The 14960-nt window shown below is 59.4% G+C and overlaps 1 long non-coding RNA gene across 1 annotated transcript; it reads left to right on the top strand.

The window, feature by feature from the left end:
- Positions 1-5442: 5442 nt before the first annotated feature.
- Positions 5443-14116, top strand: LOC116739481. The gene is made up of 3 exons (XR_004345599.1): positions 5443-8174; positions 12966-13070; positions 13722-14116. It is a non-coding gene; the product is annotated as an uncharacterized LOC116739481 (long non-coding RNA).
- The last annotated feature ends 844 nt before the right edge of the window (positions 14117-14960 follow it).

A 14960-nucleotide genomic window follows, 5' to 3' on the forward strand; every position in this document is an offset into this window, starting at 1 on the left:
AGTTCCGCCAGAGCCCCTCCCTGTCAGTCCGTGGAAGAGGGGGCGTTCAGATGGCCCTGGAGGATGGTGACAGCGGGCGCAACACGTGTGACCATCGGGCACCTGCGGTGCAGCCGGTCCGAGGTAAGACGCGTCCTCAGTGTGAGAGATACGCGGGATTTCCAACACCGAGCCCACAGAAAGGATATGACAGCTCGCTTATAGAATTAGATATTGATCACATGTTGAGATGGACACATTTCACATATATCGGGTTCACTAAGATATGTTATCAAAACTAGTCTCATCTCTTATCTTTTTTTTATGTTTATTTATTTGGTTGGCCGCATGCAGGATCTTTAGTTGCGGCATGCGGGATCTAGTTCCCTGACCAGGGATCCAACCTGCGCCCCCTGCATTGGGAGCGTGGAGTCCTAGCTACTGGACCACCAGGGAAGTCCCTCTTACTTTTCTTTTAAATGCAACTACTAGAAAATTCAAAATCATACACACGGCCCTTGCAATCGTGGCTTACATCCTCTCTCTGGTGGGCAGGGCTACTGACCACGTCAGCGGCTCATCACGATCTTGTTTGCCAGTTTTGGGGTGTCTGCCTGTGCCAGCTCCGTGTCCCCTCATTCCTCATCGCTTCTGGGGGTGTGGGCGCTGCCATCGCCCCCCGCCCCCGCCCCGCTCTGTCCACTCCCTGTCCATTTTCTCTCAAAATGTGTCCCGACTCTGAGCTTTCTTCTCCCCTGGTCCTCTGGCCGTCTCCCCGCGCTCCCAACTTGCCCCAGATGCTGAAACCCTCGGGGTCTCCCCGCTACCCTCCAGGGAGTCCACCCTCGTGCCGAGACCCCCGCCCCGGGGGGAGAAACCTCCGGTTGCTGCGGGGGCGACTCCGTGTGGGGCGCGCACCGTCACACCCTGCTCGTTCAGCAACAGGTCACGGGCACGTCCGTCCGTGCGCCGGGCTCCACCCGCAGACCAGAGGCCAGCTCCTGCCTTGAGGGCTCGGCGCACGGAGGGCGAGCTCAGGGAGCTGCAGTCCCAGAGGGGGCTCCGCGGGAAAGGACAGCCCAGGAGAGGCGAGCAGGGTGAGTGGGGTCGGGACGGATGCGGGCGGCAGCTGTGCAGGGGCCCTGCGTCAGGAGCGGGGTTCGGGCTGCAGCTCAGACTCGGCTGGGGAGCAGCTTTGGGTGGGAACCCCGTGATCAGCGAAAGGGGGAACACGTGGGGACAGCTCGGGTCACCCCCACCCCACCCAGGGCTGCTCAGCGTGACGTGCTCTCTACTCAGAATTTCGCGGCGTGGCCGCACCGGGCTCTAAAGGCACTGGGGAGTGTCGTCTGCATCCAGGCCTCCACGCAGGCCGCAGGATCCTGGGGATTCCGAGTGTCCCGGGGTGGGGGGCAGCTGTAACCAAGCACCCTAGGCTGGGGGGCTTACAAGAGGGAAAGTTTATCCTTTCTCAGTTCTGGGGGCCAGGAGTCCAGGGTTGAGGTGTGGGCAGGGCTGCCTCTGCCTGAGGGCTCACGGCCGCCTCGCTCCCGCCCGCCTGTGTCCTCGCACGGCCCTCTTCTCCCTGCGGGTCTGCGTCCAGACTCCCCTCTTCTTATAAGGACCCCGGTCATCGGACTGCAGCCCAGCCCAGTCCAGCGTGTGCCCATCTTGACCAATCACACCTGCAAAGACCCCATTTCATAGCTTCTGGGGGTTGGGACTTCAGCATATCTTTTGGGAGGCGAGGCAACCCCTAACAGGATAATTTCCAGGCTTGCTGAGGCCACAGGCCCTCCCCGCCTTCTCCGGCACCCGGGAGCAGTTGTGGGACCCAGATGGGCCCTGAGTCCTGAAGGTGAGCCAGAGACACACACGGATGATTTTGTGGTTCCCTCGGGCGGGTGTGGGTGATGGTGCCGGGGGTCCAGGGGCCACGCTGTCTGGCGGCGAGGGTGGCCGGTGCCCAAAGCCGAGCTCTGACTGGGCTGCAGTGGGCAGGGCCGAGGGTCTGCTGCCCAGTCACCCACAGGGGACCTATTTCTACCCCCTTCTCCCCGCCCCCAAGAGACCCCACAACATTCCCCTCCTGCCTCTGTGTGCTGCAGTCTCGTCTGCCACTCACTCCCGGGACCCTGGGTGTGCACAATGGCAGACTTTGCTGGTTTTCCCTATATTGTTTGGATGTCGCCCCCCAACCCCACCCCGTCCTGTAGGCTCAGGGGAAATGGCCCCCTCCCCAACCCTAGGAAATGAATCATATTTAATACAAGCCAATCATGGCCCTTCTCATCCCCAGTGAAGGAGGCGCCACCAGCAGGACACACCCTCTTTTTTGCTGGATGATCCCTGTCTGGATGCATGGTGCTGCAGCAGCTGTTTTGTGACCATGAGGGGGAACATGGCTGATATGTTGAGGATGACAGGGCAGAAACATTGAAGACACCTGGGTCTTTCACGACATCATTGAATTAGCTAGTCCTAGAACCTCCCTACCTCTGGATTTCTTATGGTGTATGAATTTCCTAGGGCTGCCAAAACAAAATACCACGAACTTGGTAGCTTAAAAAAACAGAAACTTGGGCATTCCCCAGCGGTCCTGTGGTTAGGACTCTGCACTTCCACTGCCGAGGGCCCGGGTTCGATCCCCGGTCGGGGGACTAAGATCCCACGAGCCGTGCGGCACAGCCAAAAAAACCCAGAAATTAATTTTCTTGCAGCCCTGGAGGCTAGAAGTCTGAAACCAAGGTGTCGGTGGGGTTGGCTCCTTCCAAGGCTGTGAGGGAGAGTCTGTCCCAGGCCTCTCTTCAGCTCCTGGTGTCGCCAGCAATCCTTGGTGTTCTTGGTTTGTGGCTGTCTCCCTCCAGTCGCTTCCTGTGGCTGTCAGCCCGTCTGCATCTGTGTCCAGATGCCTCCTTTTTACAAGGACACCAGTCACAATGCATTAGGGTGCACCCTAATGACCCCGTTTCCAAATAAAGTCACATTTTGAGGTCCTGGGTGGACATGATGTTTTGCGGGGGGTGGGGGGCACCATTCAACCCACCACATATGGGAAAATAATCCCCTTTCTGTTTAAACCTTTACTCAGATTTTCTGATGTTTGTGGATGATCTGGAATTTGTTTCCAGGAGTGGGGGTGTGACAACTAACAGAACCTCAAATGTGGAATTGTCTAAGGGAGGGCCAGCGGGTACCGGGCAGTGAGGCTCCTGTACCGGTTGGGAAGCTGGAGATCATGGTGAAGAGCTCGTAAAATTAGATACAGCTGTTACCTGTGGTACCTTGGATCCCAGACCACAAATTCATCAAGGCTGTGAAAATAGTAGGAAAATATTCAGAATATCGGTATTCATTGACTACTTCTTGTGGCCTTTGGTAAGTCATACGAGAGAGGTGAGTCTGGGGTGAAGGCGGCCAACCTGAAAGCTAAGGGAGGACGTTCTGGATTTGCTAAAAGAGCACTTTTGTCCAAGGCGAGGCATCTAAACTGATTCAGCATTGCACAAAGGAGCTCCGCTGTGAGAGGAAAGCCAGTTCCTTTGGTCCAAGTTAAAGCTCTTGCCAATAGCGGAAAGGGAGTAGGAGGCTCAGCAGAAAACCTCGAGTTTCTAGGCCTCTCTAGGCCCATGAAGACAATAATATGATTATGTGGGACACTGCTCCCCTCCCATCTTTGCTGGATGTCTTCTGGGATGGGGGGTGCCACGGTGGGACTTGAGATTCACGGTGCCACAGCAGCCAGCTTGGGACCATGCGGGAAGATATGGCCACCAAGCAGGGACTGGCAGGGCAGAAACAGGGAAGCGTCCTGGGTCTTAGCCGACGTCCCGTGGCTGTCGCTGAGCCCTGAATTAGCCAATCTAGAACCTTCTTACGTGTAGACTTCTTGTTCTGAGGGATAATAAACCAGGATTGCTTGAGCCTCTGTCTCGCATGTTCTGATAGCCAAGTTGAGCACCCTAGGGATGCCCAGCTGCGTGGAGCTGCCCTTTCCCCTGGCGTGTGTGTGCTCCCACCCAGACCGCGAGCCCATGAAGATGAGGACCTGGTCCTGAATGCACACTCACACACTGCCTCAGGGCCTGCCCAGGCAGCAGAGCTGCTGTCCCAGCCCATCCGGGAGAGTGTGGCTCTGGGATCAACGTCTGTCCTCCTGCTTCCCGCCCTCCACAGGGCCCTCCACAGGGCCCGTATCTGGTCTGTGGTGTGGCCTCGAGCAGGGCCCTGGCTTCCCTGGAAAATGGAGACACCGGGTGACAGTGACACACCCCATGCTGTACTGTGTGCAGGTGACTGGTCCCAGGGAGTGTGGCCCGCGGCGGGGTGGGGAGCTCAGCAGATCCCCCTTTCCTCTGGTGTCAGATCTACCTGCCACCAGGTGGGTGGGTGGCATGGGGCCTTGGGAGGGTTGGAACAGAGTCAGAGAACTTCTCCAGACCCAGCTCCGTCCACCCCATCAATGTCAAAGAGCTGGGCTCACAGCCCCTCCCCACCGTCCTCTCTCCCCCTCCCCTGCTCCCACGATCCCCCATCATTCTCTGCCATGTGGGATAATCTACTCTGGCTTCCAGTGGGCCCAGGAAGTCCTACCTCCTATCTGACCATTGCAGAAGGCTGGGGTGCTGCCAGGGCCACTTCAGCCCTTGGGCTCGGATGTGGGGCTGGGAGGGGTCCCCCCAACCTCCTCCTGCTTGCTCAGGCTGACCTTCGAGTGACCCCAGGCCAACTCTCAGGCAGGGGCTCGGTGTGGGGCTCGGTGTGGGGGGTGGCTGTCACTACCGACAGGAGCAGGGGAGGGGGTAAGAGGGAGGGGGAGGAGGGGGAAGGGGGAGGGGAGGAGGGGGAGGGGGAGGGAGGGGGGAGGGGCGGGACTGGCCAGCAGTGCTTGGCGGGGCTCCAGGCAGCAGCCAGGTAGCCGGCTGCGTGCCTCCCTCCCCTGGAAGTGGGGTCCCCCCGGGGACCCCTGTGTCACATGACCCGTCAGCTGACAAAACAGGATGACTCAGCCGGCAGCTGTCGGCCCCTGAAATAATGACAAAAACAATTAGCAATCCAAGCAGTAGCCTTTCCTTAATTATCTCCTCGGAGTTTAATTAACTGGCTAAATTATCAGCAGTAATGTAGGCATTAATTATGTCAAATTACAGTGTAAAACTCACAGAGTGTGGAAAATGTCAATTCAGCTTGGCTCACCTGCCAGGCGAGGGTGGCGGCGTGAGCGCGGTACCTGCGCTCCAACCTGCGGGCGCTGGGGGCGGGCGGGCCGGGGGCAGTGTGCGTGGGGGGGCGGTGGCCACCGGGCTGGAGGCGGAGGCGCGGGGAGGGGCAGGTCCAGCCCCAGGGACACTGGGCGGGTGCGGTGGGACCCTTCGACTGGGACTGAGGGAGGGGAGGGAGCTGCTCCAGGACCAGATGGCCAGGATGCTGAATTATTAAATTATGAATATTAATACAAATCAGACACAAAAGAGGTAATAATTTTGCTGCCCTACAGAAATAATTAACATAATTTTGATAAATTACATGATAAGAGAATCTCAAAATTGAGGTAGATTTATCTTAATTAATATCTTGGACTGGCTCTGAAAGGTAAATTGTTCCTTGGAGGCTGGGGCAGGGTGAGTCCAGGGTGGGCCGCAGCCCCAGGCCCAGGCTTCTTTTTGTCACGAGGCCGGGCGGTAGAGCAGGAAGATGGGGGACCAGCTGACCCAGGTGCACTGGAGCATCTTAGGAAGGGGCAGGCCCTCTTGGGGCCTCAGTTTCCCTTTCTTGAAGCCAAGTAGGTGGGCCCAGCTGGCCTCACAGGGCCAAGTTCTCCCACCAAAGCTCTCTGCTGTGCCTTGGGACACCCGCCCACCAGGTAAACCACGCACCTGCCTACCAACCTGTACACACCTGGCCAAGGAAGCAGGGGACCCATCAGGTAAGCCACGCACCTGCCTACCAACCTGTACACACCTGGCCAAGGGAGCAGGGGACCCACCAGGTAAGCCACGCACTTGCCTACCAACCTGTACACACCTGGCCAAGGGAGCAGGGGACCCACCAGGTAAGCCACGGACCTGCCTACCAACCTGTACACACCTGGCCAAGGGAGCAGGGGACCCACCAGGTAAGCCACGCACCTGCCTACCAACCTGTACACGCCTGGCCAAGGGAGCAGGGGCCCCACCAGGTAAGCCACGCACCTGCCTACCAACCTGTACACGCCTGGCCAAGGGAGCAGGGGACCCACCAGGTAAGCCACGCACCTGCCTACCAACCTGTACACACCTGGCCAAGGGAGCAGGGGACCCAAGAGCAGCTTGTTCTGAGTTCCTGAGGGATCTGAGCCAGGTCTTATGCCTCTGGGCCTCGGTTTCCCTTTGGTAGAACGGGAGTTGGGCTGTGCAGACTCTGAAGACTGTTGGCCGCTCCTCCTGTCCCACCCCTGCCGGCCTCCATTTCCCTGCCAGTCCTGTGGTGGGGTTGGTGGAGGGGGGACATTCACCAAACCAGAGGCACCTCTGAAGTTGGTGGATGAGCCTGGTGTGGTTGGTGCCCATGACACCCAGGGTCCACCAGCGGGCCAGTCCTTAGACTCCAGCAGCCTGGTCTTTTGTGGCCTGTGACCACTGGTGTCCTCCTGGGGGGCTTTTCACCCAGGAGGCCCTGGGGTTAGTAGCCGCCCTCACCACTCTCCTCGTGTCCCCTCACTCTGCTCCAGCAGCTCCGGCCTCTCTGCTGTTCTCAGGGAGGGCAGGTGAGCTCCTGCCTCAGGGCCTTTGCATCTGTTCTTGCCAGCCTGGGATGTCCCTCCTGGAGTCGTTGCTTGGCTCCCTCACCTCCCCAAGGAGGTCTTGTTTTTCCGGGGGGTCTCCCAGGAACCCTCCCATGACGTCGCATCCCCTCTCCCTCCTGTGTCCGGTCACACTCCTCCAGTCAGTACATCATGTGCGTGCTTCCTTACTGTCCCCACCCGCCCTGACACAGAACACAAGCCCCGCAACGGCAGGGCCTTGATCTGCTGCTGCTGTGTCCCCAGGGCTGGGCCCGTACTAGGTGCTCAGGAAGTTTTTGCCTAATTAATCAGTTGATGGATCGATTGATTAATATGGTGTCCTTCACCCGAGGGGGGAGAGGTAACAGGGCCCAGAACACGAGGGCCCAACAATTTCTTCCACCCAGGCTGGGCGGGAGGCTGTGTTCATGGCCCCTGGAACATTTCACAGGTGGGAAACCACGCCGGGAGGGTAGCGTGGTGGAGAGCCCTGGTCCGGGGGACAGACTCTGGACTCTAGCCCACATCCCTCTGATCACTGGGCAGCCTCAGCTTCCCCATCTGTGAAACGGGAGAACGATGCCTGCCTCACAGGTGGCCCCCAGACCCAGGCCTGGGGGTGGGGAGGGCTTCGTGAACCACAACCAGTGATGTCCAGTGAGGTGACCTCACGGTGGGCTGGGACCTGTGACCTCTCCCTGTCAAGGCTGAACCTGCCAGAGTTGTAGATGGGGAGCCTGGTCCAGGGGCCAGAACTGGGCGGAAGGGAAGGCACGGGGCCCCGCGTGACCTCAGGTGGCCAGACACTGGGACTGGCCAGACCCTGTGTGATGTCAGGGGCAGAGTGGCGGACGGGAGGGTCCTGGTCTGTCTTGTGGGCGGGATTAAGAATTTTGCACTTAATCCTAAAGTTCAAGGGAGACTTTGGAGGGTGTCAGGCCAGGGTGACATATTGGATCTGGGTTTGTTTTTTCTTAAATGTTTAATTATGAGACATTTCAAGCACACAGGAAGCAATATAATAGATACTTATTGACCCATCCCCAAGATTAAACAACTGTGAACACTTCACCATACTTTAATCAGATCCCTTGTGTGTACACTCTCTCATTTTGAAACAAATTTTTGTTTTACAATAGTTTAGATTTTCAGAGCAGTTGCAAAGACAGCACAGAGGGTCCCTGCACACGCGCACGCCATTCCCCCTCGTGTTAACACCTTACGTCACTCCGGTGGGTGTCAGCGCTGAGACACCCAGGCTGGTACCTTCCTGATATAATCCCACGCTCTACTTAGATTTCCTCGTCTTCGCTAATCCCTTTTCTATTCCAGGATCCCACGTGCATTTCGTCCTCACGTCTCCTTGGCCTCCTTTGTTTTGTGACTGTCATTGCTTTTGAGGACCTTGGCAGGTTGGAGGAGTGCTAGTCAGGTACTTTTCAGGGCGCCCCTCGATTTGGGTTTGTCTGAGTATTTTCCCGTGGTTAGACTGCGGCTGTGGGTTTCTGGAGGAAGGTTCCCACCATCAGATCTGGGATTTGAGAACATGAGTCTGGCTGTCTGGGGAGGAGGTGTGGGGGAGAGCAGGAAGCCAGTGTGGGCAGCGGCTGCGTCCCAGCCCTTTAGGGTGGGGTGGACGGGACTCGGGCACGGGAGGGGAGGGGGAGAGGGGCTGGGGTGGCCAGAGGACGGTGAGGGGAGGGGCAGGTGGGCAGCTCCGGAGCTGAGTCTGGAGCAGATGGGGAGCGGGCCCGGAGGACCTCGGTTTCTGGCCTGGGCGCTGGGATGGGCGTGGGTGGCTGACGGAGCTGGGGGCGGGAGGGGGCCTGCGGAGCGCTGTGGAGGCCGTGAGGGTGGGATCTGGAGAGCTCAGGGCCACCACTCCACACTCAGTGGGGAGGCTGAGAAGTGGGGGGTGTAGTGTTCCCGTAATTACTTCATCAGGTACCGTGCTGGGGTGTCTGACGACGCCCAAGTGTTTAGTTACCAGCTCCCGCGTAATGCTGAGCTGTGATTGCCGCGGGCGGGCAGAGTTCCCGGGCTTCGGCCCACCATGCCCTGCTTCTGAGCCCCTCGCGTCTGGCCCATGTTGTGAGAGGGGCTCTAGAGAAGTGGGTGGGGCAGGTCCTCAGGTCACTGAGGCCTGACATGCAGGCCCAGGGGAGGAGGTGGCCCGCCGGGACGGGACTGCCGGAGGTGCCAGAGTGGGTGCCCATCTGTGGTCTCAGGGGATCTGCGTGGCTGTGGTGCCGACACCGCCTGTGCCACTTAGGCCAGGCAGGTGCCTCCCTGAGGACCAGGTCCTGGGCGTCACTGAGAGCTCGCTGTATGACCCTGTGCCAGTCACTTCCTACCTCCTGCCTCTGTTGCCTCATCTGTGAAATGGGCTCATAGCAGGCCTCAGAGTAACCCATCTCCACCGGGAAACAAGGGGGTGTGAGCAGTGTACTTGGTCGCTCTTAGTTTTAGTCTCTCTACCCACCAGCCACTCTTCCATTTGTCCATCTGTCTGTCCCTCCTGCCCCATCTATCCTTCCATCCATCCAGCAACTGCAGTGGGTGTTTGTAGGGTTATATCGGCTGCCCAGTGTCTGAACGTACAAAAGTAAGTACCTGACTTAGCTCAGACTAGCAGGCACACCTGTGGTGGGTGGGTGGGCAGGTGTGAGCTGGGCACACCTGTGTGCATATGTGTGTGCACGTGTGTGTGTGAGGGGGATTGGGCAAATGGTTACAGCCTGCAGGGACATTAGTTCTGAGCCCTTGGTGTCAGGCCTCCTTGCCCTGAGCAGGCTGGGGATTGAACCCAAGGATGGAGGAAAGCAGGTGCCCGACCTCTCTGCTCCTCCTGTTCTCTGGGGCCCCATAGGGGCCTGTGCGTCGGTGTGGGGATGTGACCGTGGTGAAAGGGGCCGCGTGTGCCACGTGCTGGGTGCTAGCGGGGCCGGGTGGCCGTGCCGCCCATGCTGTGTCCAGACGGCGGTGGTCTTCAGAGGCACGCACACTTCGGGCTCCCCCGCAGCTCTGCCTCAGCCTTGGGCTGCCTGTCCATAAAATGGGCTGAAGGGCTCAGCTGCGCCCCTGTCTGGGAGGAGGAGCCACGTTCTAGGCATCTGCGAACTGTGTGGACTTCCTCTCTCCAGGAGTCCCAGAGTCCAGTACCCGGACCAGGCCAGATGTGAGACTGGGGGATCCCTGGGCCTGAGGATGGGGTGCAGTGATCCACTTCGAGTCCCGCTTACAGCTGACTCGTCACTTCCTTGCGAAAGTCGCAGCGCCTGAGCCTCCATTTTCCCGCCTGTAAAATGAAGGCACTCTGGCCTGACTCTTGGGCCAGTTGTGAGGACGGAGTGGACAGCAGTGACCTGCGTCTGATGCTGCACCAGTGCACGGTGGGGCCTCCTGAGACCTGCTGTAGTCAGACCCGGGGCTGCAGGACTGCCCTCCTCTGCTCCAGGCTCTGGTTCTGGGCCCACATCCTGGCCAGAGCCAGCCCAGGTGTCAGCTCATTTTCCAGACCAGGCCACTGAGGCTCAGAGCAGTGAGGCGACCTGCCTAAGGCCACACAGCCCATCAGGGGCACAGTTGGGGTGTGAATGGAGTTGTGTGTGACTGGCCCCCGAGTGACACGGTAGCTGGTGGGCAGGAGTTCGGCTAACAGGGGCCTGGGGCCCAGGAAAGGAGGAGGCCAGGCAGAGGGCCTTGCCCAAGGTCAAGCCTGTCAGGGATATTGCTGAGCCAGGCCAGCAGCTGCCCCGCCCCCCCACCTCAGGGTCTCCCCAGCATGACCTCCCGCCCCCCCCCCCGCCCCGCCCCGTGCAGGGCTCGCCGTGCACTCGGAAGAGGCTTTCAGCCAGGCTCTGCCGGCTCCTCTGACGACCTCAGCTGGGCTGGCACCGGGGCGACGCCACCTGCCCCTGGCAGCCCCGTACCCTCGGAGATGCCTCCTCCTTGGAGGGGGCTGGAGGGGGTAGGGCCCTGGGCAGGAGGTGCCGGCAGAGGGGCTCAAACTTCCTGTCGGGGACAGCCATGGGTGTCGGGAGGGACCCCTCGGGGGGCTGGGCCAGGGGATAGACCACCTGAACCCCCAGTCCCTGCCACGGCGCAGTCCTTCATGGATTTCTGGCATCCTGCACTGTCTTGGGGGTGGGGGGCGAGCCGCAGGGACAGAACCTGAGAAAATATCTATTCTAGCTCCCCGTACCCACCCCACTGTACAGTGTGGAAACCGAGGCCTATACGGGGTCAAGCACTACTGACTTTGCTCTGAAATCCTACTGTTCCCGCCCGCACCACCAAATTCCTGCCCACGTCAGGTACTGGAGGCTGCCCAGAAGGCGGGGGTGAGTCTTGCCGGGTCACTTCCGGATACAGGCAATTCTCATCACCTCACTCCTGGAGCGGCTGTCAGCATATACCTCCACAGAGCGGTGTGAGGGCGAATGCGTTCATTAACAGTTAATAGTTAACAAATACATCTCAGTTTGCTGGTCGTGCCTGAATGCACACTGCACCCAGGCTGCCGGCTCAAAGCCCGCTCGGCCTCGTCCCCCGTGGGACCTTGGCGGGTGACGTTTTCAGCATCTGTGAAATGGGGCCATATCGGGGCGATGCGCTCACTGTCCCCCTGGTGCGCGTTTAATCCTCGCAGTTGTCCCCACTTCAGCCGGGACCTCAAAAGCCCAGACCCAGGCGCCCGCCTCTCCGAGGCACCAGTGGGTCAGGGTCCCAGAGCCGCCTCCTGAGCCACGTCCCCAGGGGCGGGACACAGGGAGGTGTGGCCTGGGGGGGGCTCGGGTGGGCGGGGCCTCGCGCCCCGCCCCGCGCCCTCTGTGCGGGCCGGAGCGCGGCCGGCAGGTGGCGCTGCGGCGTTTCCTAAGGGGCGCGGGCGGCGAGGCCCTGCTGGGTCCGCGAGGCAGGTATTCCTCGTGCACGGCCGGACGCGATGTACACGGGTGCTGCGTGCACCCGATTGCGTGCACACGTAAGCCGCGTGCCTGCCCATCCATTACGCACATGCACACACGGCCGCAGACCCGCGCAACGCACGGTCACACTGGTTTTCTCACCCAAACACCTGTTCTGGCCTGAATCCCGAGCTCAGGCTGTCTGTAGGCCTTTGTCCTCACCGTGTGCCCCGTCGGGGTGGCCTCCTCCACCTGCATCCCGGGTCCTGGAGTCTTTCCGCACCCGGACTTCAGCAGACCTGGCCTCTGGTTTTCTCTGTTCGGGGCACTCAGAGTCTGGGATCCCCTGTGCATCTTGCAGATGGGGAGAGGAAAGCCCAAAGGACGCCCCCCACCCCAACCTGGTGCAAACAACTCTATTTGCCGCACCGGCGGGCAGGCAGGTCCTGAGCTGGGACGGGAGCAGGGATGACGGCAGCTCCAAGCACCCGCCCCCGCTGGGCGCTGCTTGGGCAGCACCCGCCCCTGCTGGGTGCCGCTTGGGCAGGCTGGCGGGCAGGCCGCGTTGCTGTGATGCTCTCCTCACCCCTTCCTACCCCTTCGGGGGTAACTGAAGTCGCAGTGGGCCGGGCGCTGGCCAAGGTCACCTCACATGGGGTCAGGGCCTCAGGTCCAGGGGTCCCAAAGCTGTCCTCGAACTGATGGACACTTATTTTCAGCCTCCAGTCTGTGGGCCGCAGGGTCAGGAAGGGCCCAGCTCTGCCACCAGCTCGCTGTGTGTCATGGACAAGCCCCTGCCCTCTCTGGGCCTCGGTTTCCCCGTCTGTCCAGGAGGGATGACAGTTTCACCTGGGCCTGTGCTGGAGGGTGGGCTGGGTGTCTTCACCTGACCCGGTCCGAGCCCAGGCCCAGCCCTCCCAGACGTGGGTTTGTTCTGGCACCCAGTGGCTGCTCAGAGTCAGCCAAGCTCCCACCTGAACACATGCATCACAGGCCTCGGCTTCCCCATCTGTGTAATGGGTCAGTACTCGCACCTCGCAGACACCGCAGGGAGAGGGCTGTTGAGACAGGAGTCGCCCAGCCAGGGAGGCCCAGCTCCCACGTGCGTGTGCACCTGTGCGTGTGCACGTGTGTGTACACAGAAGTACACACAGAAAACCGTTGCTGTGATAAACGCCCCCCAGTGAAGATGCCTCTGCCACCCACACACAGGGGTGACCCGTAGGCAGGGAGGCTGGTGCCCCAGCAGAAAAGAACAGCCGTGTGCCCCCTGCCCGCCACCCCCAAATCCTCCGCAAGCACAGTTTATCTTGCAGGTCAACAGCTTGCATTGTCTACTCCGTGGAATTGTTCCAACACCCCGGATACGCAGAGAACACGCCTTAATTAGATTCTGCAGAACCCTGACACACAAACAAAAGGTATTAATATCAAGCGCTGCAGTTTACACAGATCAGAGAACATTTTGGGTGCAAAGAGGTTGTGCGTGTGACAGGTTGTTACTTTACAAGCTGGGGACATGGGCGCCTGACAGGCCTGCGGGAGGGTGGGGGTCGGGGGGAGGGGAGGGAGGAGCCAGGAGGGGTGGGCGGGGCCAGAGCTCAAGGGCAGGCAAGGGGCGGACCTTAGAGGAAGGTCAGGGCAGAGGAGGAGGCGGGACCAAGACGCAGTCCAGGGATGCGGTTATCACTGCTGCTGTTCTCAGGAAAGTTATTCAAGAGATTATCACAGAGCCCAGGGTGGCAGAGGTCTCCCTGGCGGGGTGTCACGTCTGCCCTGTGAGGTCACCTCCCCACTGATTCAGGCTCCGTGCCCCTACACTGGGATATATTTCTTCTCTCTCTTTTTATATTCTGTTGTTTAAAACTTTCTAGAAGAAATAACAGCTTTATTGAGATACAAATCACATATGCGGTGGGGTGAACTGTGACCCCTGAAAGACATGCTGAAGTCCTAACCTCCAGTACCTGTAAATGGGACCTTGCCTGGAAATAAGGTCTTTGCAGAGGTAATCCAGCTGAGATGAGGTCTTTAGGGTGGGCCCTAAAACAGGGTGACTGGTGTCCTTACAGGAAGCGGGGAAGCCACGGGAAGACACAGGCAGAGACTGGAGCCGTGCAGCCACTAGCCGAGGGTGCCCCCGGCCCCCCAGGAGGCAAGCAGGCAAGTCGGGACCCTCCCCTCGAGCGTGTGGAGGGAGGCTGGGCCTGCCGACACCTCGAGCTCAGGCTTCTGGCCTCCAGCACCTGTGGTTGCAGGTCACCTAGGTCGTGGTGCTTTGTTACAGCAGCGCTGGGAAACTCACACACTGTACAGTACAACTGTCTTCTCTAAAGTGTGTAGTTCAGTGTTTTCAGTGTGCGCACAGCAGTGTGACCATCACCATCACTACCTGACCCCAGAACACCATCATAGCCCCCCCGAAAGAAGCCCTGCTCCCCTTCCTCCCCAGCCCCCAGCCCTCTCTGTTTACGTAGATTTGCTTATTCTGGACACTTTTTTTTTTTCTTTTTTTGTGGTACGCGGCCCTCTCACTGTTGTGGCCTCTCCCGTTGCGGAGCACAGGCTCCGGACGCGCAGGCCCAGCGGCCATGGCTCACGGGCCCAGCCGCTCTGCGGCACGTGGGATCTTCCCGGACCGGGGCGCGAACCCGTGTCCCCTGCATCGGCAGGCGGACTCTCAACCACTGTGCCACCAGGGAAGCCCCCTGGACACTTTATTAATAAGTGGGGTATGTGTCCTTTTGTGTTGGCTTCTTTCACTTTTGTGTATACGTCTTCAAGGTTCATCCATGTTGTAGCAGGGTCAGTGCTTCCTTCCTTTCTGGGGCTGAATCATATTCCCTGGTGTCGATGGACCACACTTGTTTATCCACTCATCCTGTGATGGGCGTTTGCGCTGTCTCCACGTTTTGGCTATTGTAAGTCACACTTCTTTGAACATCTGTGTGCAGATCTTTGCATGGACAAATGTTCTCAATTTTCTTGGATGTACACTTAGAAGTGCTTGAAATTTCTTTAAAAAGAAAGTAACACAGGTACATGGTAAAAAACAATCTCGGGCACAGAAGGGATGGGCTGACAAGTAAGTTTCCCTTTCACTGCAGATCCCAGGCTGCCAGGCCCGCCCGCGGTCTCTTGTGTACCCAGAAGCACCCCGTGGTTGTATGAGGAATAAAGTTGACCTCCCCCTTTCCCCACAGTGACAGCGTCCGTCCTGCGTCTTGCCGGCCGGCACAGGGTCCTGTCTGTAGCCCCAGCCCACCAGCCCCTCTGTGAGTCGTTTCCAGGCGGTTACCGCCAAACGGGGT

Source organism: Phocoena sinus, chromosome 15 (genome assembly GCF_008692025.1).
Source record: "Phocoena sinus isolate mPhoSin1 chromosome 15, mPhoSin1.pri, whole genome shotgun sequence".
NCBI lineage: Eukaryota > Metazoa > Chordata > Mammalia > Artiodactyla > Phocoenidae > Phocoena > Phocoena sinus.